The sequence below is a fragment of the Trachypithecus francoisi genome, unplaced genomic scaffold (genome assembly GCF_009764315.1).
Source record: "Trachypithecus francoisi isolate TF-2019V2 unplaced genomic scaffold, Tfra_2.0 Lachesis_group5, whole genome shotgun sequence".
NCBI lineage: Eukaryota > Metazoa > Chordata > Mammalia > Primates > Cercopithecidae > Trachypithecus > Trachypithecus francoisi.
The window spans coordinates 109,578,299-109,603,351 of record NW_022681470.1 but is presented as its reverse complement, the minus strand read 5'-3'; the positions used below and the strand labels follow the sequence as shown (position 1 = coordinate 109,603,351).

The following is a 25,053-nucleotide window of genomic DNA, read 5'->3' as shown; positions in this document are numbered from 1 at the left end:
GGCATGCTGAAGGTGTGGCTTGCATGGCCCAAGAAAAGACTCAGAGCAGGGCTAGGTTTTGAATAATCAATTGCTCAGGTGAAAACAGATGAAACTGTTCTCAGTTTCTGGGTGAGGCTAAAGTGGGAAGCAGCTATGTACCAGAGAGACATCAAATCCTCATCTATTCTCAGGCGCTAAAAGACACCCAAGCATCCTAGGGGCAGCCCACCACCTCCCTTCCCACAGAGAAAACACCCAACTCAAGATAAAAACCTCAAGGGGGGAAGTGTCTTCCTCCCTCCCCTTGCTTTTCCCTTCCTTTCTGTGTTTTGCGCCATCTCAGCTGCTGCCTCTCTCCTTTTCTTCCTCTTCTCTTCACTCCTTCCACTTTCCTTCTCCTAAATACCCCCCGTGACCCCCTCTCTATTCCCATTGTCTGGTGACCTCTGCCTGTTCACCTGAGGCTTCAAATGCTCACAGACAGGAGTTTCTCCCAAACTCAGGAGAAAAAGGTGTTTCTCAGTAGACAGACTTACTAGCGAAAACAGCCAACACCATGAGGAAGCCCAGGACTGAATCAGGGGGTCGCTTTCTCAGGCTTGACCTCTTCTTTATACCTCTACCTTGGGAAGGCTGCAAGATACAGTGTCAGGACACGGGCTTTTAAGACAGAGATACTGAGGCTTGAATCCTGGCTCTAATATTTACAAACTATGTGGTCCTGGGCAAGTGACTCTACCTCCCTGACCTCAGTTTCTTTATCTGCAAGAGTGAAAATAATACCTATCTCAGAGTTGTTATAAGGATTAAAAGAGTTAATGTAGATAAAGTGTTATGGCCCATGACTGGTGATCAATAAGTGAGCCCAGCTCTTTCCCTTCCCTCTTCTTTCTGTGATTCAAAAGTGTGGTCCCCTAATGATTCGTGACTTCCTTGGAGGAATGTCCCAGAAGACTGGTGTTTGGATCCATCCATATCACACCCTACTCCTTGCCCACATCACAGGACAAGTCAATATCTCCAGGGTGTTCTGTGCCTTCTACCAGGCTTCTGTTAGGCCAGGCCAGAAGGTTATGGTTAAAAGTCAAGTGTGATCAAACACTGGGAGCAGCCGCTTATGATGAGAACAGAGCTCTGGGTGGCTTACAGGATCAACAAGGCTTCCCAGGTTCCGTTAACAATTGATCCAATTTCACCTCCCTTTTTGAGTCCCGGTGTAGCTCAGCCCTCAAGCAGTCACTTTTAAGACAACCAGCCCCGGGCTCTTCTGATGGACCCAGGTGCTGGATATTGCCACCCAGTGTCTATTTTGAGATAGGCCTACTCCTTCACAAATGGGCTCTTCTTCCTGGAAGGAGTCTTACCCCGACACCCACTCATGCACACCTCTGTGCAGTCAGACCACTGCATATTTTCCAGTGGCCTCTCCTCTCCATCCTTGAGAAAATGCAGGGAGTATATGGAGCCCTCCCAAAAAAACTCCCTAGCTGTGCACACAAAAAGTTTTCTAGAATGAAAGCCATAAATGGTGCAGTGGCCATTTATGGCTGTAATCCCAACACTTTGGGAGGCCATGGTGGGAGGATCATTTGTGCCTAGGAGTCTGAGAACAACCTGAGCAAGATAGTGAGACTCCATTTCTATTAAAAAAAAAAAAAATTAGGCTAGGGTTGGTGCTTCACACCTGCAATCCCAGCTCTTTGGGAGGCCAAGGCCAGTGGATTACTTCAGCCCAGGAGTTCGAGACCAGCCTGGGCAACATGGTAAAACCCCATCACTATAAAAAATAGGGAAATTGGGCCAGGCATGGTGGTACACACCTGTAGACCCAGCTACTTGAGAGGCTGAGGCAGGAGGAACCCTTGAGCCTGAGAGGAAGAGGTTGCAATGAGCCATGATCATGCCACAGTACTCCAGCCTGGGTGACAGAGTGAGACCCTGTCTCAAAATTTAAAAATAAATAAAAATAAAATAAAATAAAAATTAGCTGGCCATGGTAGTACATGCCTGTAGTCCCAGCTACTCAGGAAGCTGAGGCAAGAGGATCACTTGAGCTTAGGTGTTTGAGGCTGCAATGAGCTATAATTACACCACTGTATTTCAACCTGGGCAACAGAGAAAGACTCCATCTCAAAAAAAAAAAACCAAAAACAAAAAACAGCCATAATAACAACCAGTATCATTTTGAATAACCAGTAGCATTTTGAAATTTGAAACATTTTATCCATTTAAACTCTGTCAGTGTAGGCCAACTGCCACAAAGAATGACCTCCAGATTTCGGTGGCTTAACATAGTGAAAGTGTTTCTGGTTCTCATCACAATTCAATATAGGTAGGTAGAAAGGAGAGGAAACTCTGTCCCTCATAGACTCATAGACAGCAGGGACCCAGGCTCCTTCATCTGCGGCATTGCCATCCCACTAAGTCTTCCTTAAAGCCAGAGCCTCTAAGTCTTTTTCTCACAGTGCACAGACCAGGAAAGAGAGAGCAGAAGATCCCGGGGGAAGTTTCCATGAGCCAGGCCTGGAAATGGGGAACATCAATTCCACCCACATTCATTTGCCAGAACTTAGTCACACGCTTACCTAATCGTAAGGGAGACTGGGTGCTTGGAACAAAGGAGACCACATTTGGTAAACAGATAGTACTGCACTGTCTCTGCTATGAAACCATTAGACAAGTATTTTTCCACAGAGAAGGAAACTATGGCTTGACACACCCAAGAAGCCACTGTTAGTAAATGGGCTTGAACCCAAGTCTTGAACCCAAATCTTCTAGCTCTAGTCCATTCTTTAATTCATGCAGAATTTCTTCCTTCTGTGGGTACATGTTGCTGAGCAAGTTACGGAGTCTTAAGAATGACCAGGCCCTGCCCATGTCATCTCCTTTTCTCTTTACCTCCAGGCATTTGAATAGCCAAAGAGAAACATCACTAAATACCTCCCTTCCACTCACTCCCAAGCAACCCTTCCTTCTCCTGCATTATAGGAGTAGGATCCAGCCCTCTCCTACTGGCATAGCCATGAAAATAAAAATGCTTGAGCACATCTACATCTTTGATCCTGCATTCATCCTTGGCTTAGAAGAGCTCACAGTCTAATGAGATAGACAGAAATGTTAGAAAAGCTGTAACTAGTCTTGATTAGACAATAACAGAGGCCTCTACAATGTTGTACAGGAACATGATGAGCAAGAAATTGATTTTCTTAGAGAGTCAGAGGAAGTTACAGAGAACAGGTAATGTTCGTCCTGGGCCATGAGTCAGGAATAGCCTAACCGACAAGACAGGTGAGGCACCACAGCCCAGGGAAGAGCATTTGCACAGAAACAAACAAGGGAAAGGAGATGTTCAGGTAAGTCCTTGACAAGGAGAATCCCAGAAGGCTCCAGAAGGCCCCCTTCTTACCTCCTGGTTCTTCTGGAAGCCTGGGAAGATGGGAGACCTTGAAGAAGGTCATAGTCTGGACAGAGTCCCAAGGTATTATGATACAAAACCAAAGGATGGTATCTCCACGTGGGGCCCAACACCTGCAGTAAAGTTAGCCTGTCACTTACACAACACTAATATTTAGAGGCACTTTTATACATTATCTCATTTCATTCCTCTTTTTGCAGATAAGGAAAGCAAATCTTAGAGAAGTTAAGTTACTTGGCTAGCAGGACACAGGACTAGAGCTCAACCCCAGATCCTGGACTCTAAAACCCAGGTATTTTCCACTGGGACTTTTGTCCGTAGAACAGGAAGGGGTAGTATAAGGAGAGGAACCACAGGGGACTTTTCAGGGTCCCCGTCAGGGTCCTTCCTAAAATGGATAGCTTATTTCAATTCTTTTTCCTTCCCTCCTCACACATAGAGTTGAGAGCTGATCCTGAGAATCTGCTCCTAGAGAGATTTCCTCGTCTATGTCCCCAGCCTAAGGAATGAACAGATCTCCTCCGATCCTGGAGAGCCCTAGCTTTCCCATTCCCAGGACATCTACAGTTCCTCTGCCTTATCCTGATCATCCTTCCAGAAAGCCACCAGAAGACAGAAGACGAAGAACAGAAGCAGAACCCAGCACAGAAGACAGCGTCATCTTCCCCATGCTCTGTGAACCTCACAGGCCCCCTTGTAACCTTCACAGAAGAGCACCGGAGCAGAAACAACTTTCTCTGCAGTGTCAACCTCACCTTCTGCCACCGCAGTGCCGAGGACCCCTCCATTTCTGTTTCTCCTAATCCTGCTGTTCTTTATTTTCTTTCAAATCAGAATTGGATCAAGAGAGTAAAGACTGATGATGCTGTTTTTGATGAGGTTCTCCAACCTCTCTGGAAGGTGACCCGAAGGGAAATATCCCATCTGAAATTGATCAGGGCTCCTGTCTTCCTCTGCCAAAGAACAGCCGCTTGAGGGAAACATTGGTGGCCACGAGAACCTGGTACTCCTCCCAAGGAATCTGAGGACTGAGCACGGTGGGGACTGCTGGATACAGCTAGAGGCACAGATTCTCCCAGGAGTAAGTAAATGTTCCATGGTAGAGGCTACTTTCTTTTTTTCTTTCTTTTTTGTTTTTTTTTGAGACAGAATCTCGCTCTGTCGCCCAGGCTGGAGAGCAGTGGTGCAATTTCGGCTCACTGCAACTTCCACCTCCCAAGTTCAAGCGATTCTCCTGCCTCAGCTTCCCAAGTAGCTGGGATTACAGGCATGCACCACCACGCCCGGCTAATTTTTGTATTTTTAGTAGAGACAGGGTTTCACCATGTTGGCCAGGCTGGTCTCGAACTCCTGACCTCAGGTGATCCACCTGCCTCAGACTCCCAAAGTGCTGGGATTACAGGTGTGAGCCACCACGCCCAGCTGAGGCTACTTTCTGTCTTTGCTCACTTATAGGAGCAACCAGATGTTCCAAATCAAAAAAGGGGGATAGAGTCTACTCAAGGGAATTTTTTTCTCACTTATTGTATTGGTTTATATGCAAATCCCTATAAAGCTGTACAAATTAGAACACATGAAGTTATCTGTTAATTGAATCACATTTACTCAAAAGAATAATGCTATACATAGATGTAGGACTCCCCCCCAAATCCAGTGTTTAGTGCTGCCAGGGGTACTAAAGAACATAATCCTTTCTGTAATCTTTTCCTCCCTGCAATGGTTCACAAAGAAAAAAACAGGAAAAATGTGGTGTTCAAAACTGAATAAGGAGATTTTGGAGCAGGGCTCCTCAGATAGCACCTAGGAGAGGAAGGAATCTAGAACCTTCTTAACTGTATTGAAAAAAATCCCACCATTACATGCCTCCCTGATTGTATTTATCACACTATATCGTAAAACTTTTCCTACTTGTTTTTTGTATACACTAGGAGTGCTCTGAGGCCAAAGTCTTCACTGTGTTCATCTTTGAATCCCCTGTGCCTAGTGCAGTGCCTCACAAGGAACCCAGTAAACACTTGTTAAGCGATTCATGTATGAACTGGTAGACTGTAAGCTATGCCAACCAGGAGCTAATGCTCTCTAAACTCTTTCAGATCTCAACTTTTCAATTTGTTTTGTTTCCTTGATTTCAAAGTAAAATTTCTTTTTTAAAAAACCCAGGCCAGGCACAGCAGAGTGGCTGACATCTGTAATCCCAGCACTTTGGGGCTTGGTTGCATCACAGAGGGATTTTGTCCATGCCTACGTACAGTGCCTATGTGTAATGAAAGTGAGATCAAGGTTCCTTTTAAGGATGGATGAAGACTCCACAAGAAAAAAACTGTTAAGTCTCATGCAAAAATTCTTAATAGAAACAGAATAAGGAGTGTGCAACTAAGCCCCAGGCTATAGAAAATTTAAGGGTCATTCAACACTGAGGAGCCAGAAAACCAGTCTGAGAGTGGAGATACGTCAAAAAAAAAAAAAAAAAGAACAGAGAGCGTGAAACAGTTGGGCCAGGAATATCTGCCATCAACCTGCTAAGATGAATTTCCATCAAAAGAGCCCCTAGAAATTCATCACAGGAATCTTTTACCAATTGTGCTGTAGCATCTATCTCCAGGGTGTCTTAGGGGCAACACAGATCAAGTGGAAGACCATCATGGCTGCCTTTTGCTGACCATAGGGATCTCTCACAGAGTCTTCTTTGCTTGTGCCTTGAAAGTTCAACCCCTGATAAATCCAGAAGAGGGACTCACACACAGTGAGTTTGATGACCTTAGGGAGTTAAGGAGGACATGAGTGCTATCTGGGCAAATAAGGGAAAGCAGCTGGTTCCCTTTAGTTATTTAATACAATTCTGTTCCATTTGCAGGAATAGACAGATCTTCCTCACCAGGGAACTCAACAAAGCATTTATAGAGCACTTTCTATATACTAGACACAGTGAATACAACCATGTATTAATTAGTGCAGGCTTAACTTTGGTAACAAACACCAAAAGTTTGGTGACCGAAAACACAAGAAGTTGGTTTATTTTTCATGTGACAGCCTGGGGAGAATGCTTAAATCCTCCACAATCCTCCACAGCAACCTCCAAGGTCACTGTGGCTATCACCAGCCCTTTGGGCCTTGTCATCATCTGCAGCAAGCCACAGAAGGGGAAAGGGAATGCGGAGGGGCTCATTCATTGGAGTCACTGCACTGCAGCCTGGGCGACAGCAAGATCCTGTCTTGAAAAGAAAAAAAAGTCATTAAACAAATAATTTCTAAGAGCAATAAGATTTTTTTTAACCCTTCCGAGTTCAAGTGATTCTCATGTCTCAGCCTACCAAGTAGCTGGAATTACAGGCGTGTGCCACCACACCCAGCTAATTTTAGTATTTTTGGCAGAGATGGGGTTTCACTGTGTCGGCCAAGCTAGTCTCAAACTCTTGACTTCAAGTGATCCGCCCACCTTGGCCTCCCAAAGTGCGGGGATTACAGGCATGACCCACTGCACCAGGTCAGCAATAAGGTATTTAAGGGAAATAAAACTGTCATGTGAATGAAAGGTCCAGGGTCAGAGGACTCATGTCAGCAGAGAGGCTGGAAAAGCCCTCTCTGAGACCCAGAAGAAAAGGAGCAGCCATTCAAACACAGGGGGAGGTTTGTGCCAGGCAGCAAGTCCCGAGTCCTAGAAGCAGGAATGGGCTTGGCACGTCTGAGAGTCAGCTGGATGGCCAGCATAGCTCATGCCCTATGGGAAGGGGAGTGGCCTGAGATGAGATCAGAGAGATCAAGGGATCCACATTACAAAAGGAGAGCCGGGATAAGGTCATTCAGTCACTCTTCAAACATTTATTGAGTACCAACAATTCCGGAGACTGAAGATACTACAGTGAAGATAAATCCCTAGAGTTCACAATTGCCAAGGTGACAACAAATAAATGAATAAATAAACCATATTACATCAGGTAGTGGTAAGAACTCTAAAGGAGAAAAAGCAGGATAAGAGAGGCGATTGCTATTGTAGATGGGATGGAATGCAAGTCCTCTGGTGAGGTGAGCAGAGACTTGGAGGGGGAGAGGGAACAAGCCACATGCATACCCAAAGGAGCAGCATTCCAGAGAGCCCTCAAGGTCACCAGACAAAGCACAAGTTACATACAAAATTCAGGTGAACAAATATTGCATGGAGCATACTTATACTAAGAATTCTTCATTGTTTCTCTGAAATTCTATTTTGACTGGGCATTCTGTGTTTTTATTTGCTAAATCTGGCAACCACTGGAGAGAGGGAACAGAAAGTGTGAAGACTCTGAGGCAGGAACATGCGTGGCACATTCAAAGCACAGCATGGAGGCTACTGTGGGGCATGTGGTAGGAGGGGAGGCTGGAGAGAGAGGCAGAGGCCAGAGCACACAGGGTCACATGGGCCATGGTGAGCACTTTGGATTTCATTCTCAGTGGGATGGGGAGCCTGGAAGAGTTTGAGCAGCTCTGTGAAGGACAGCAACAGAAGACACAGGGTTGCTACTTTAATCATCCCCCTCCAGAAGGGCCATATGGAGGAGCTGGAAGTGCAAGCTTATTCCACGTCCAAGCATCCCACTGCACTACACCTGCCATCATGTAGCATAGAGATGGGAACTGAGGATTTCCAACTCGAATAGGTACATCATTCCATGAGCAGTGATCAGTGGCACTCTCTCTCAACTTGCCCTTCTCTCATTCTGCTTGAGGTATCCTTGAATCAGTGGGGGTCAGAGAGTTAATCAGAGTATCCAAAGCTCCAGGCACCACTATTTCATCATCCTCTAGGGAAAATGCCATTAATGCTGCTTCCCACCGGCCTCTGGCCACAGCCGTGGAGTCCACTGGCACCAGCCTCCATGGAAATCTATGCCACTGCTTCTTTCCATTCAAAATGGGGCAGAGAAAGTTTCCATCCTAGGAGAAAGTTGCCTTAGATGACAGTCCTCCTCTTCCCTTGACCTGACTCCTCTTCTATCAAGTCTAGGGTTGTAATCATGGGAAAGAAGGGACTGGGTTTCCTTTGGTCTAGCCAGTGCCATTGACTCTTTCCCCTCTCATCAGCAGTCGTGTGCCTACAGCCTCGGCTCCTGGTGCTCCAGCTGTCAGCTTTAATCAACAACAAGAGTAAATACAGGCAGATGCTGCCTGTTCCCAGGATACTCTGTAAAGCTTCTCACACACAGCTTGAAAAGGAACATTTTCTGGGATTGATTTAGGAGATGTGACTCTATAAGCATCCAGATACCTGCTGAGAGGGGACAAGGAAAGAGCTGGGGCAAGGAGGTGCTTCTCTTAAAGAAATGAAGGAAGCAGATTTCTCTGTAACTTCTTAACACACTCTAGACCTCAATTTCCAATAGCAGCAACTGATTCCAATTCCAGTGGTTGAATGATCCCCTACAAAAATATTGATTTAGGGACAGACATAAGAGCCATAGATCTACCTAGAAGGGGTTCTCCAGTGGTTTGTCTCTGTGCTTGGCTTTGTCCTGTGAAATACCTACTTCAGCAGCTTAAATTCAACCATGACAGTTAGATTTACGGAAAATCCAAAACCTGGAGGTAGTGTAACGTAGGGGGAAAGTGCTGAGCCATCTAAGCAACCTTGGGTGATTTGCCAAACCACTCTGAGCTGCAGTTTCTGCATATGTAAAATGGAAATAATAAATCTTGCTTCTTTAGCTTGCTCTGAGGATTAACCAAGAGGCCCTCAGCAAAATCTGGCACAAAAGACTCACTTGAGAGGTCATAGTTTCCTTCCCTCAGTTTTGTCATCTGCAGAACGGGGGCAATAAAATTACAAATGTTGTTAGAACCTGAAACCCAGCTGACTCTCAAAAGGAAGACTAAGTTGTTGGATAACTACCACAGGCTAGAATACTAGATCAGAATCAAAGCAATGAACATTAATAAGCCATGCAGTTAAAAACTAGTAATAGCACCGAGAATGCGAGCTTGATAACAATTCCAATGAAAAAGACCCAAGAGTTTCAATTAGTCACAAGCTCAGTTTGAACAAGAATGGGACACATTTACCATGAGAAGCTATGCAACGTATATTACATCATCATAATAATTAACATATATTGAACACATACTATGTCCCAAATGATACTCTAAGTACTGTACTTGACTCATTTAATACCTCCAACAATCCTATGAGATGCTACCTTTATCACCAGTTTATAGATGCCAAACTGAAGCAAAGAGAAGTGAATTGCCTATATTCACAGAGTTCGTGAATAGCAGAGCTAGGACTGAATAACTTCACTCTGTGCATAGTTCACCTGGAGCTACTGGGTTAGTTCTGAGTACCATGCCAGGTACAGCCATACTTTCCCTACCCTGGTGTCACCCCTGCCTTCAATCGTTCTATGCCAACAGGCTGAGGAGGATGTTAGGGATGGCACTGCTTGTAATTCAGCCACCCACCCAGGCCCAGGTTCTAAAGGCCAAGCCAAGACTTCAAGATGCCCACATTGCTCTCCATATCATCTCCCTGCAAGGGACTCTGTGCCTCAAGGAAGGACTCTGGGTGCCCTTATTGTCTCTAAATTGTCACTTAACTCTTCCCACCTCCCCTTACACACCATCTATTCAAATGATCCCCATAAGCTAATGGCTACATGCCATAAAAAATGATGATACAAAAGAATGAGTCAAAGGATATTTCTTTGAAGTCTCATGTTGTCTCCTAAAAATTCATGTAAATTTTGTACTCTGCTCCATACCATAGCTGGGTTGGTTTAAATATTAAAATAATATTTTAAGCAACTTCGCACTGAATAAAATTGATGCTGTAGTGTGATGAACCACAATTTTCCTGCAGCTGATAGAAACCCTAGCACACTGCTACATGTCCCCATTTGAAAAGCTCAGAACTACAGATGCATATTTCATAACATGGAAAGATGTCCAAGGCATATCATTAAGCAATAAAAGCAGGTTACAAAACAGTACGGTTCTGTTTTTGTATATATTTTGGAAGGCTATATATATATATATCAAAATATTAACAGAGGATATCTCTGGGCTGTAGGAATCTGGAAGATTTTTATTTTTCTCTTTTTCCTTCTCATAGTATTTAATCTTTCTACAATGAGCATATGTATTTTTTGTGGAGGTAGAATATAGGGTTCTGTGATGATAGATTTCTTTGCAGAAGATGTGGTTAGTTTGGGTTTGTAAGATTTAACGGCTCATGGCTGCCTGAATTGTGCAGACACCTACTTCAGCAAACTACACCTTTCACATCCTGAGACCCTCTGAAGCAGGAAACCAAACCACAAGAAAACGTCACACAGAATAATGTAATCAGGCATCCTCCCTGGCTCCTCACCTTGTTGCTTTGTTAACTCTGCCAGCTGTGACCTCAGATTCCTGAGATATTCACACAAACCCCTCTCACTTCCAGAGTTTTCTGTGGCGCACCCCAGTGGCCAAGTCCCCAACACTGCTTAATCTTTCGGCAATAGGTTTCCTGTGTGCTGCCCACACTCTCCCAGCAGCCAGCTCCAGGATTTACCAGGTTTTGCCTTTCATCTCGTCTTAACACTGACAGTTTGCATGCTTTATGCAGACGAAGAAGCAGAAGATTCCCCAGATTGGACTGGTCTTCCTCACACTGGATGCTGCCTGAATCTTGTCGCAGCTCACTGCACATTTGGCACCTGTGGCTTGACTCTCAGCTTATTTCCCCAGAGGCTGTCCCACTGCAAGTTCAGTTCCCCATCCTTCTGTCACTACCTAGATCTGAGGTCTCAATCCAGATCACCCTTCCTATCTCACTCGTGATGTCATTAATCATAGTTAATAATTTATTGCCTAATTATTGTGTGGCAAGCACGTGCTAAGTACTTTTTACGCGTTGTCTTTTAATTTTCACAGTGATCCTCTAAGGTAGACTTCATAGTCCTCATTTCAGAGGTAAGGAAACTGAGGCTCAGGAGCTCCAGCAAAGCCTAAGATCACTGTTCTGATGATCTATTGCTACATAATAAATCACTCCTCAACTTAATGACTTAAAATGATTATTTTATTCTGGGACTGACTGGGCTTAGCTGGGTGATTCTCGCCTGAGGTCACTCACGATGTTGCAGTCAGATGGCAGCTAGGGCTGGAGCCATCTCAGTGACTTCCTCACAACACGTCCGGTGCTTGACACTAGCTATAGATGAGGAGTGCAGCTTGGCGATTAGCCAAAACACCCACATGTGGCTCTCCATTGGTTCCTCCCACCTGGGTCAGCTTAGGCTTCCTCGCAGCATAGTGACTGAGTGCCAAGGATACACAACCAAAGAGGACGAGGTGGAAGTGCATGGCACTTCTGTGACCTAGCCTCACAGCAGCACTTCTGCCATCACTTACTGGCCACGTAGTCACAAAGGTCAGCCCAGGTTCAAGTGGAAGGGACAGAGACTCCACCACTTGATGGGATGCGTGTTGCCACACTTTAAGAAGAATATGCAGGATAGGATGTCTTGTGATAGCCATCTTTGGAAAATGCAGTCTGCCACGATCACAACAGCTATTAAATTGGGCAGGGCCAGGATTTAAACCCAGGTCAGCCCAACCGCAAAACCTGTGCTCTTAAATCATGGCAGTACACCGCCAAAAGAGATTCACAACATCCCAAGCACTGAGCCTGAGATACAGAATGCAACACATCAGGAAGATATTAACCAACAGTTTGCCCGCAAAAGAGAGGCCTACATGTTGAGATGCCTGGAAACAATGTCATATGATTTAACAAACAGTTGAGGATATTTAGCTGGAAGATGACAAAACTAAAAAGGGACATGACAGCTTACTTCAAATATATTAAGGGCAAGTGTAGAAAAGGGAAGGCATTGTATATTGCAGCCTCCAGCAAACGAAAGAGGCAGGGAGGCAGACAGGGCTATCAGCTCTTCCCACTACATCGAGTCCTCTGTTACACAGGCATAAGGACTCAGGATCCACCAAGTGTTGGGTACCAGCTCAGAACTTTAGGATCCATTGATTTATTTAGCTGCGGGGGGGTGGGGGGGCTGTGGGGGGTTATGAGTCAAAAGTATTCTGGCCTGCCTTGGGCAGAATGGGCCCAAGGGAAGGATGGGTCAGTCAAATCTCAGGGTCACCACAGGGTCTCAGTGCCCTGCCAGGGACAGCGTCCCCAGGGCAGGACAGCAGTTTCCTCCCCCTAACCTGCCATTTCTCCCCTACAAATGCTGTCATGCCTGGAGTAGGTGTCACAGTGATAAATTTCAGTCTCTGATGGTAAAACTCCAGGGCCCCATCCCTGTCTGCCTGTTAAGCTGCAAGACCTTTCCCTGGGTGACCAGGGAAAACCTCGGAGAAAAGGGAAAAAGACTGGGTTTCCAGAACATTAAACTTCCATTGCCACTACTGCCTGCCAATCTCCCTGCTAATCACTTGGTGAAAAGAAAGCCAATGTACCTCTGAGGAAGTCAGGAATGGGGGCCTGCTCTCCACAGCAGTGCCTGCTGATAAATCCTTGTCTTTTCAGCAGGAAGAGACCTTGGAAGGTCAATTCATCTCTTCTTCTGCCCTGGACTAGACTCACTTCATGCAGCGAAAGAAGCCTGGCCGAGCCAAAGGGACAGTTTTCCCTCCATATTTGGTGACAAAAATATCAACCAGAGTTTACTCAACAGCCAGCAAATATTTAGTACTTGCCACGTGCCAGACACCAGGCTGATTAAATAGGCCTCCAACATTCTGTCTCCAAAGTGTATAATCAGGGGCTTAAGCAACAAAGGCCAAGGAAGGGAATGGTCCTCAGATTTGAGGATATAAATGTTGAAAACCTTTCTTCCCCAGGCCACTCTACCACCTCCAGCAACCCACAGTGTGCACATTCTTCTTGCCTTCTTTTCTGACATGGCTAGACTAGGAAAGATTTTTATGTGCAGCAGCAGACTGTGGCAACACACAGGTTCAATGGAGTTTGGCCAGCAGTGGGATATAGCAAAAAGACCATGCACTGAACATAGAGGCAAGAGCCTGGACCACAATGTGAGCCTGGACCACAGTGTGAGCCTGGATAAGTTACTCAACCTCAGTGATTTTCAGTTTCCTTATAGGTAAAGTGGGATTAATTATAACTCCTGTTTCATAAATTGTTCATCCCATTCCAGTCTCTTCAAACAAGCCTAGCTCACCATGCTGGCATACATGACTGGAGGACATTTTAGAAAACATGCACAGAAAGGGTGTAGGTAAATGGGCCTTGTTAGGCATTGTCAGTGGAAGTGGAAGTTGGTGCACGCTTTGGGAAGATAGGTGACAAAGTTTCAAAGTAAACTTACTATACTCACCCTTTTCCTCAAAATCTTTCTAGGAATTTACTTTGTGTGTGACATAATACAAGCTGCAACAATGGTCATCGCAACATTATTTGTAATTTGTCTGTTTTTATTATACCATAGAAAAAGTACATATAATCGATATTTACATTTTAAAGAATAGCCATAGGCCAAGCGTGGTGGCTCATGCCTGTAATCCCAACACTTTGGCAGAGGTGGGTGGATCACAAGGTCAGGAGTTCGAGACCAGCCTGACCAACATAGCGAAACCCCATCTCTACTAAAAATACAAAAAGTAGCTGGGCGTAGTGGTGTGCCTGTAATCCCAGCTACTTGGGAGGCTGAGACAGGAGAATCGCTTGAACCCGGGAGGCAGAGGTTGCAGTGTGCCGAGATCACGCCACTGCACTCCAGCCTGGGTGACAGAGCGAGAGTCCATCTCAAAAAAAAAAAAAAAAAAGAATAGCTGTAATGGGCTGGGCGCATTGGCTCACACCTGTAACCCCACCACTTTGGGAGGCGGAAGCGAGTAGATCACCTGAAGTCAGGAGTTCGAGACCAGCCTGGCCAACATGATGAAACCCATCTCTACTAAAAATACAAAAATTAGCTGGGCATGGTGGTGGATGCATGTAATCCCAGCTATTTGGGAGGCTAAGGCAGGAGAATCTCTTGAACCCAGGAGGAAGAGGTAGCAGTGAGCCAAGACCATGCCATTGCACTCCAGCCTGAGCAACAAGAGCAAAACTCCATCTCAAAAAAAAAAGAATACCCATAATGAAAAAAATAAGCAGCCAGTACCCAGCACCCACCTTAAGAAACAGAATGTTTAAGATACCTCAAAGCTAAGCCCTCTGCATGTCCCTATTCTATTCCCTCCTCCTCCCTCCCCAACTCTAGTCACCCACTACCCCAAATTTATTTATTTTATTTATTTATTTATTTTGAGACGGAGTCTTGCCCTGTCACCAGGCTGGAGTGCAGTGGCGCTATCTCAGCTCACTGCCACCTCCACCTCCTGGGTTCAAGAAACTCCTCTCCCTCAGCCTCCCAAGTAGCTGGGACTACAGGCACACACCACCACACCCGGCTAATTCTTTGTACTTTAGTAGAGGCAGGGTTTCACCATGTTGGCCAGAATGGTCTTGAACTCCTGACTTCGTGATCCACCTTCCTCGGCCTCCCAAAGTGCTGGGATTACAGACATGAGCCACCGCGTTTGGCCCACTACCCCAAATTTTATACTAATCATTCCCTTTCTTTCCTCTATAGTTTAATCACACATCTATGTATATCTAAAAAAGAAGTTTTATTTTTCCTGTTTTGATCTCTATTCAAATATGGTCAATTTGTGTACTTTTGTCCATGATTTTAGTTCTAACTTGATTTTTACCTTTATAATTTCAGTTTAATAATAATAAATTAGGTTTTATTATTTTATATAATCAATATTTATTTATACATATAAACATTTACTATTTTCTTCACCATTTCTTCTTGCATTTCAAACCTCCTTCTGGGAACACGTTTCTTCTACCTGGTGTGTATCCTTATACATTTCTTTAGTAAGTGTCTCTTAGTGTATATTGTACCAATTGTGTTTGTAAAAACATTTTTAAACTGTCCTTGTTTTGCCCTCATGTTTGAGAGATAATTTTGGTGGGAGTACAATTCCAACGTAATAGGTATTTTCACTTAACATTTCAAAGCTACCATTCCGTAGTCTTCTGGCTTCCATTGCTGCTGTTGAGAAATAAGCAGTGGATAGAATTTTTACAGCTTTGTAGATAATCTATCTTTTCTCTCTGACTCCTTTTAGGACCCCCTCTTTATCTTTAGTGTTTTCAGTTTGTCTTTTTCTTTAATTATACTTTAAGTTCTGGGATACATGTGCAGAATGTGCAAGTTTGTCACATAGGTATACACTTGTCATGGTGGTTTGCTGCACCCATCAACCCATCATCTACATTAGATACTTCTCCTAATGCTATCCCTCCCCTTGCCCCCCACCCCACAACAGGCCCCAGTGTGTGATGTTCCCCTCCCTGTGCCCATATGTTTTCATTGTTCAACTCCCACTTATGAGTGAGGACATGTGGTGTTTGGTTTTCTGTTTCTGTGTTAGTTTACTGAGAATGATGATTTCCAGCTTCATCCATGTCCCTGCAAAGGACAGGAACTCATCCTTTTTTATGGCTGCCTAGTATTCTATGGTGTATATGTGCCACATTTTCTTTATCCAGTCTATCATTGATGGGCATTTGTGTTGGTTCCAAGTCTTTGCTATTGTGAATAGTGCTGCAATAAACATACATGTGCATGTGTCTTTATAGTGGAATGATTTATAATGCATGTTTTCAGCTTTTCTATAAAATGTGGGTTTCTTTTCCTTTATCCCACTTAGGATTCACTGAGCTTGTTAGAGCTGAGAACTGTTCTTTCATTGGGACTGGACATTTTTCAGTCATTATCTTTTCAAACACTTCTCTCCCACTCTCATCGTCATTCTTTGAAATTCCAATTATATGTATATTGTATCTCCCCACTCTGTCTTTTATATCTCCTAAATCTTTCATATCTCTGTCTTTCTGTTGTATTCTAGGTCATTCTTCAGAAAAGCTTCCAGATCGCCAATTCTCTTTTCAGCCGTGCCTAAGTGATTATCATATTTATTTAGTTGCTAATTTCAATGATTTTTTTTCTAAAAGCTCTATTTATTTCTTTATTATATCTAACTAGGTTATTCTCAGTCTTTTGTTTCCTCATTATACTTCCAGTACTCTCTTTTATTTCCTAAACCAATTAAATATATTTCTTTTTTATTTGATATTAAATAAGTAAATCAAGGTCATTACAATTTTCCAGAAACATGCTGTTCTCACTCAGGGTAATTTATTTTCTTATGTGTTTGCTGAATTTTGATTGTGAAGTCCATGTCCTCTGGAACTTCATCTGTGAGAATTCTCTGAGACCAGTGCTTAAAGAATGTTCTATCCAGAAAAATGTGTTGCTGCTGTTATTTGAGCCCTAGGGATAGCGCCAATCTAGAAAACTTCAAATTTTTGAGAGATGTCTAAGTTTAAGATTAGAAATTCTCCAAGAAAGATTTTTCTTTGTTTTTTTCTTCTATTCCACCAAGAGTCAAGGATGACAACCAAATATCTTCACCAACTCTCTTTCTCCCTCTGGGTGTGTTTTTTCTAGTTCATCTACTGAGAATTTCACCCCTCAGGGATCCCAGTTTTGTATATAGATTCAATCTGCTTGATCCTTGGACTATATCTCTCATCTCTCATGTATATGACCCACATTACCTACTGAAACCCAGTTAGACCCCAAGACAAAGACTAGCTCAACAACTCACTTATTCTTTTCATTTAATGTTTTTTTGTTGTTTCTTATTCCCTTTGCCTGGGTGCGGTGACTCACACCTGTAATCCCAACACCAGAAAGAAGGAACGCTTGAGCCCAGGAGTTCAAGATCAGCCCAGGAAACATTGCAAGAGCTCAACTCTACAAAAATAATAACATTAGCCAGACATGAGAGTATGCTGCTCTTTGTTATGCACCTGTAGTCCTAGCTACTCAGGAGGCTGAGGTGGGAGGCTCACTTGAATCCAGGAGTTTGAGGCTGCAGTGAGCTATGATCGCACTCCAGCCTGGGTGACAGAGCTAGACCCTGTCTCTAAAAAAAAAAATAAGCCTGGGTGACAGAGCAAGATCCTGTCTCTAAAATAAATAAAAAAATAAAATATTGTGCCAACTCAATCATGCATTCATGTATTTTTAAAGGTGGGGCAGGAATATATATATGTGTGTGTGTGTATGTGCATGTATTAGTCTCTCTATATAGACATACATGTATGTGTACATAAACATACCATCATTTGGAGGCACACTGTCCCTGGAGGAGTTTCATAGAACATCTAGTCTACTATATTTCATGGAAAGATATATTTAATTATATTTATTGACAAGGGAAGATGTCAATATAAGGAGCGAATGTAAAAAAATCAAATATAACAGTGTTTTCTTTGCATTATGGGTTAGGTGATGCTTGCTTTGTCTTTGTATTTTTCCATATTGTTTTACTTTTTTGTAATGGGAATTTATTATTTTAACAAATCCCATTGTCTCAATTCTATTCATGTTTTATGCAAATATACAAAACATTTATGGCCTGTTTCTCTGTAACGTGCTTACTTGTGCTTCTGGAGTCTCCATCCTAGTGGAAAGCACAGGACTGTGGAATAGGAGTCTACTGTACCAGACACAGTGTATGGGTCTCACCAGATTTGCTCCACTTGCCTCTCCCCGCAACCACATGGATAGTCCCAGCAACTACTACCACAGCCGCATCTACTGACATAGTATCTATCTCAGCCTTCTCTGTGGTGAGGGCTTCAGCAGGTACTCTCGTGTCTCCCATGGCAGAAGACAAGGCTCTATTGCTCAGGTCTGACTCAACAGGACTTATGAAGGTTCAAGTTCCTCTCATCACTCCCAGACTCAGAAAAAGGGTATATTATTACCTATTGTTTTTAACAAATTACGTCAAAACTTGTGGCTTAAGCAATAAACATTATCTCACAGATTGAGTGGGTCAAGAATCTGGGAGTGGCTTAACAGGATGGTTCTGGCTGAGGGTCTCTCATGAAATGACTGTCAGGATGTTGACAAGAACTGCAATCATCTGAAGGTTTGACAGAGCCTGAAAGATCCACTGCCAAAATGCCTCACTCTCATGGCTGTTGGCAGGAGGCTTTAGGTCCTCACCATGCAGGCCTCTCTACGGACTGCTTTAGTATCATCACAATGGAAGCTGGCTTGTCCCAAAGCAAGGACAGTTGACCCTTAAATAGCATGGGTTTGAACCAAGAGGATAAACTTACATATGGACTTTCTTCTATGTCTGCCACCCCTCAGACAGCAAGACCAACCCCTCTTCTTCCTCCTCCTCCTCAGTCCACTCAAGGTGAAGACTACAAGGATGAAGACCTTTATAATGATATACTTCCACTTAATTAATAGTAAATATATTTTCTCTTTCTTGCAATTTTCTTATATATAACATATAAAATATGTGTTAACTGTTTATATTAGCTATAAGGCTTCTGATTAATAATAGGCTATTAGTAGTCAAGTTTTGGAGGGATTCAAAATTATACATGCATTTTTGACTACGCAGGGGTTGGCACCCCTAACCCCCATGTTGTTCAAGGGTCAGCTGTTGTTTAAGAGTAAGGAAGAAGACACAGTGCCTTTTATGACCTAATCTCTGCAATCACACAATGTCACATTCATTTTATTCTATTTGTTAGAAGCAAGTCCCTAAGACCAGCCCACACTCAAGTAGAGGGGAATTAAGCTCCACCTTTTAAAGAGAGAATTATGAAAGCATTTGTGGACATATTTTAAAACTACCATAAAGGACTATGGCTTGAGCATTGAAACTCTAACTTCTTCAGCATCCTACCATAGGGAACAGGTAATATAACCTCATAGTGTGGTAGAGTTAATATACCATGGGGCAAATGGTGATCACTGAAAGACAAGAAAGAAGAGAATGCAACAGATATATTCAAATCAGCCCTCCCCACACAGACTATTTTGAGGTATGATGGTCCTCATAGCCCATCTGGAGGAAGTCCCATATGTCTGAAACCAAATGGGCTTTTTGTGAGACTATGGCTTACTTCTCTCCTTCCCTGCCTCGCTTTTGTTTTTTCCCTTATTTTTGCTGCCCTAGGCCTGCACCATTCAGTAAAACTTTAGCATATAATCTTTATCTCAAATTCTGTGTTCTTAAAACATGATTTAAGACAATAAGCTAAACTTGAAAATTACTAGCACTGACATAAACATATTTTCAGATGGTTCAGTTTCTCCAGGGTAAATGTTCAGACTTCTAAATTTCCTCCCTAGACACTCCACCACTACCCTGACTCTTCCTTATTGGTAGCAGGCACATCATGGATCCTACTTCACCTTGTGGTAATGGGAGAGAACTAACCTCTGGTCTAAGCTGACCTCTGCCTGGGTTATTTGTTTAATTTGTTTCCTAGACTCTTTCTTTTTTTTTTTTTTTTATTATACTTTAAGTTCTAGGGTACATGTGCATGACGTTTATATCATGTATAACTCCCCAATGCAATCCCTCCCTCCTCCCCCCTCCCCATGATAGGCCCCAGTGTGTGATGTTCCCCTTCCCGAGTCCAAGTGATCTCATTGTTCAGTTCCCACCTATGAGTGAGAACATGCGGTGTTTGGTTTTCTCTTCTTGTGATAGTTTGCTAAGAATGATGGTTTCCAGCTGCATCCATGTCCCTACAAAGGACGCAAACTCATCCTTTTTGATGGCTGCATAGTATTCCATGGTGTATATGTGCCACATTTTCTTAATCCAGTCTGTCACAGATGGACATTTGGGTTGATTCCAAGTCTTTGCTATTGTGAATAGTGCCGCAATAAACATACGTGTGCATGTGTCTTTGTAGTAGAGTAATTTATAATCCTTTGGGTATATACCCAGTAGTGGGATGGCTGGGTCATATGGTACATCTAGTTCTAGATCCTTGAGGAATCGCCATACTGTTTTCCATAATGGTTGAACTAGTTTACAATCCCACCAACAGTGTAAAAGTGTTCCTATTTCTCCACATCCTCTCCAACACCTGTTGTTTCCTGACTTCTTAATGATTGCCATTCTAACTGGCTAAAGAAACTACCATCAGAGTGAACAGGCAACCTACAGAATGGGAAAAAATTTTTGCAACCTACTCATCTGACAAAGGGCTAATATCCAGAATCTACAAAGAACTCAAACAAATATACAAGAAAAAAACAACCCCATCAAAAAGTGGGGAAAGGATATGAACAGACATTTCTCAAAAGAAGACATCCATACAGCCAACAGACACATGAAAAAATGCTCATCATCACTCGCCATCAGAGAAATGCAAATCAAAACCACAATGAGATACCATCTCCTAGACTCTTTCATAACTGATCATGACTTGTCAGAATGATGCATGAGCTCCCACCACTAAAAGTCACAGTTTTGGTTCTTTCTCTCCAGTTGCAAAGTCCCCTGTTCAGTGAACACTGTGTTGCATCCCCAAGCCTCTGCTGGACTACAAGATCTCTCAGCACCTCAACCAGAGCACATTAGGATTCCTAAGTTCCAGTGTACAACATTTCCAGGCCATGGAGAACAGGAGCACTGCCTCAGTCTCATCTAATTACGCACCTCCTTTCACTTTAGCTCCTGTGCCATGTTGAGGGGAATGTAAGGCTGGAGACAGCAACTCCATGTTCTTAGCTTCCTTCATATCTATCTGAGTGTTTCTTTTTTTTTTTTTTTTTTTTTGAGACGAAGTTTTACTCTTGTTGCCCACACTGGAGTGTGATGGCACGATCTCGGCTCACCGCAACCTCTGCCTTGCGGATTCAAGCGATTCTCCTGCCTCAGCCTCCCGAGTAGCTGGGATTACAGGCATGCACCACCACGCCTGGCTAATTTTGTATTTTTAGTAGACATGGAATTTCTCCATGTTGGTCAGGCTGGTCTCGAACTCTTGACCTCAGGTGATCTGCCCACCTCAGCCTCCCAAAGTTCTGGGATTACAGGTGTGAGCCACTGGGCCCGGCCTCTATCTGAAAGTTTCTGCTATGTTCAGTGATTTGACCTACAGGAATAAAAATGAGGACCCAGCACTCTGACTCCATCGTCCTTCCTCCACCTCTCCCTTCTTTCTCCACGCCCCTCAGGTGAGAAGGGGTGAGCTTCCCAAGTGACTTCCATCATACCATAATCTGAATTATCTCTACCCTATTGTTTACAGGGAAATTCTATGATCATATTATTGGGAGGTTGCTGAATTTAGAAATTTATTTGCTTTCTACACAAAATCTTACTTTCAAGATTGTTTTGTCTTGATGGACTGAAAAACAAGAACTTGGCTCTGAGATTTAAACTGAACAATAACCTCTGTGTTGAGGTGGTTCCTGCCCTTCCTAAAGCACTAAAACCTATTGCTTTCATAGGTGGAGAACCTCAGGAAAACAAAATGTACAGGATACGGATACACACCCAAAATACATTTTAAACATGCCATCTCTGTCTATTGCCTTAAGCAATTGGAGTATTTTCTCCAAAAGTACCATTATTGTCATCAATTCTTCATTGAGGTCACCTCCAACTTGCCTGTTAAGGATACCCTCCCTCTTTCTCCAGACCCTAGTCCCAGCTGCTAAATCTCTCTTTATACACAGCTCAGTTTGGACCCATTGTCCCGGCTTTGAACTTAGCCATTCTTCAAGCGTGTGAGTTCCAGTACTAACCCTTCTTGACCCAGGGTAAGAAAGAACTTACCCAGCCCTATTTCCTCACCTCACAGTCAGGAAAGAAAGATCAAACACAATGATGTTTTAAAACATGGAAAGAAAACATATATGTGAAGTCACTTTGCAAACTGTAACATACTGTACAAATACTAAGTATTATCTCATGAAAGAAGCCTTCTCAAGCAACTGAGAATGGTTCTTTTCATCTTTTGAACCATAACAGTTGTCTCCAGAGTCCAGGAAAGATAAAGTTAGTGTCAGAAGGGAGGCTTAAGTCATTGAAGAAAAAGGATGAAGGAAAAGGGGCCACCTGTGGAAAGTCAGTTTCAGATGCATCTTATCTGCCCAGACAACCACGGCTTCAGACTTCTGCTCATAGAGCAGTATTAGAAAACACAGCTTAGGGATGGCACCGACGGAGGTCCAAGTCACAATGTTGAGATGGTGGCAAACAAGAACATCAAAAACTTCAGGCTGGCATCTTCTGTGGCCATGGGCAGAGATCTACTCAGGCTGCTGTCCAAATTCACTCTGTTGGGCAGAAAGAAGCTGATTTATGTCTCCAGCAGGTATGCCAGAGAAAATTCATATTGATCAAAAATTAAATATTCATAGGACATTATTCATTAAGATTCATCTCACCGAGTGGATGAAATGAGGCAAGGGAAGAAATTAGCTTGCTTGAGAGTGTCAAAGTGATTATGTGATTAAATTGCAATTTATAATTTCTCCTTCAAAAAAAGCATCACTTCTTGATTTGTGTTTCTCCTCTTGCTGTACCCTCTTTGTTGCCTAGGCCTGAGCCAAGGACATTCGGGGTTAATAGGAGACAGGAAGGCTCTTAACACAGTGCCTGGTCTTCCTCCCCTGTCCTTCCCCATCCACCACTGACTCCAAGAGAGGGGCCTTTCCACCCAGCCTCAGGGCTCTGCTCTGGAGGCTGAGAACAGAGCTTCCAGAAGCAGAGGCCAGACAAATCCCCACAGTGCCACTCAGCTGGAGGATTTCCCAGCCTCAGGCCACTGCCCCTCCTTCCTCTGCAAGAAAAAATATACAAAGTACAATTTCCCGGTAGCTCGCCAGTCATCCCTGTAGAGCACAGCTGAATGGTCTATAGGGAAGTCCTCCCTGGCCACTTGCCACACTTAAAGAGAAGGGAGATGTTCTTCCTGTACTCTTGGCCTCCCCTCCTGAACTTGATGTGGAGCTATGACAAGCCTCCTCCAGGCAAAGTCTGGGTCAGGTGGTTGGCTCTTGAAGCTCACCAGCTGAGATGCCATCCTTACCTCAAGGTCAACAAATCAGTTCCTCAGTTCCTGCCAACAAAGATCTCCAGGGAAAGTGAATATCAAAGTTCAAGAACCAAACATGTTCAGAGCAAGAGAGTAGGCATTCCCTTGGGTAACCCACCTCTTTTACCAACTGGCGTATCCACTCTACCACACCCCCTTTCTGGGGGACTCTCAAACTGGGCTAAGCCTAAATCCAGAGAAGAACCAGGAACACTCCCAAAGGCTTGCCACCCAGAGGCCAAGCAGCTCTAATTTTCCAGCTGTGCTCTCCAGAGCCCTGAAGACCCAGAAGACACAGGGCCTGCCCTGTGGCGGAAGAGGGGAGGGGCTTGGAGGAGCAGCAAGCTCCAAATGGGGCAGGTGCACTTTCATCTGCTTTATACATGGCCCTTCTGTGTATGATTTCTTTCAGGAAAAGGTTTTGCTGCTAAAAATAATTCTTAAACCACTGAATTAGATGACCTCTCATAAGCCCCTTCCAGTCCAGGAGCCTCTGATTCTCTGACTTCAAAGATATGAAAGCAAAATGTATTCTGAACTTGACAAAGGCTCTATTTTCTCCTATCTCTCGCTCTTAGGAAACACGGTCTATCTGTCTCTCTGTCTGTCTGTCTAGGATTCAGAGTGTAGCTAAGGTGATACGGATGGGTAGGGAGGCAGATGGCTAGCTGCGTTTATCTTCCTCTGTCACTCTATCTCCTTCCATCTTGGCCTCTTACTGTCTCTATAACTCTTTGTATCTCTCTCTTGCTACTACCCAATAAAGATTTAGAGGCTGGTTCCAGCAGCTGAGAATGGCAATATGAATTCCAAGCTTGTTTCCAAACACCACGGAGGTCTATCCGGGTTAATTAGTTGTGCAGGCTTTTCTACAAGTGAGCGAGCCAGCAGGGTTTTTTACAGCTCTGTCACTGTGTTTATTTGTTCGTTTTCTGTTTTATTTAGAAATACATTTATCTGACAATAAATAACATCCGCCATGACTAGAGCCGATAAAGGCAATGAACAGCCCCTTCAGGGCCTTGGGGGCCATGGTGAGAAGGCTTCAAGATCGGGTCCCCCTATTCCAAGGGGTACTACCAGCCCTTGAGAAAGATGAAGAGGATGTGGGTCAAACCAGTGTGGGGAGGCTAGAAGAGACAGGATCAAGGGCCATGGACATGGCTAAAAGTGAAGGAAATGCCCACGGAGAAACAGAGCCCACAGAAAGGAGTCAGGAGCCTGAGGCTCTTGGCAAATGGCAGTAAGGACACCCATTTGACATGATAGGGTGGAGGCAGAAGATTTGGCTCTGGATCCCAGTTTCAGCACATACAAGCTATGTAACCTCAGACAAGTTACTAACCTCCATGTCTCCATTTCCTCACCCATGAAACAAGAGTGATATTAACACCTTCTGCTCAGAGTGGTTGCAAATATATCTAGGAGACGATGAAAGTAAATGCACTATGCAAACAATAGAGATTCTCATTTTTCAAATGAAAAGTATTTCTCAGGAGTATATAGTCAGGATTCTAGGCCTCCCTGGGAAAAAAATAAGCTAAGATATTAGAGCAGGATTTGTCCTTGTGTCCAAAGGCCCTGTGCTAACGACTTCAACATGACCACACAGTTTGGCCCATTTATTTGTTGACCACAATCTCACCAGGGCTAGTTTAGCTCTTGCACAAGCCCCAACTGGGAAGATTCCATTAGTCTAAACAAAAAAAATCTT

At 43.7% G+C, this 25,053-nt stretch overlaps 1 long non-coding RNA gene across 2 annotated transcripts; it reads left to right on the top strand.

Annotated features, from left to right (window-relative positions):
- The first annotated feature begins 2,207 nt into the window (after positions 1 to 2,207).
- LOC117074883 lies at positions 2,208 to 21,135 on the top strand. Of its 2 annotated transcripts, none has more exons than XR_004433750.1 (3): positions 2,208 to 3,689; positions 3,837 to 4,478; positions 20,780 to 21,135. It is a non-coding gene; the product is annotated as an uncharacterized LOC117074883 (long non-coding RNA). The 2 variants fall into 2 exon arrangements; XR_004433749.1 differs by lacking the exon at positions 20,780 to 21,135 and adding an exon at positions 17,151 to 17,352.
- The last annotated feature ends 3,918 nt before the right edge of the window (positions 21,136 to 25,053 follow it).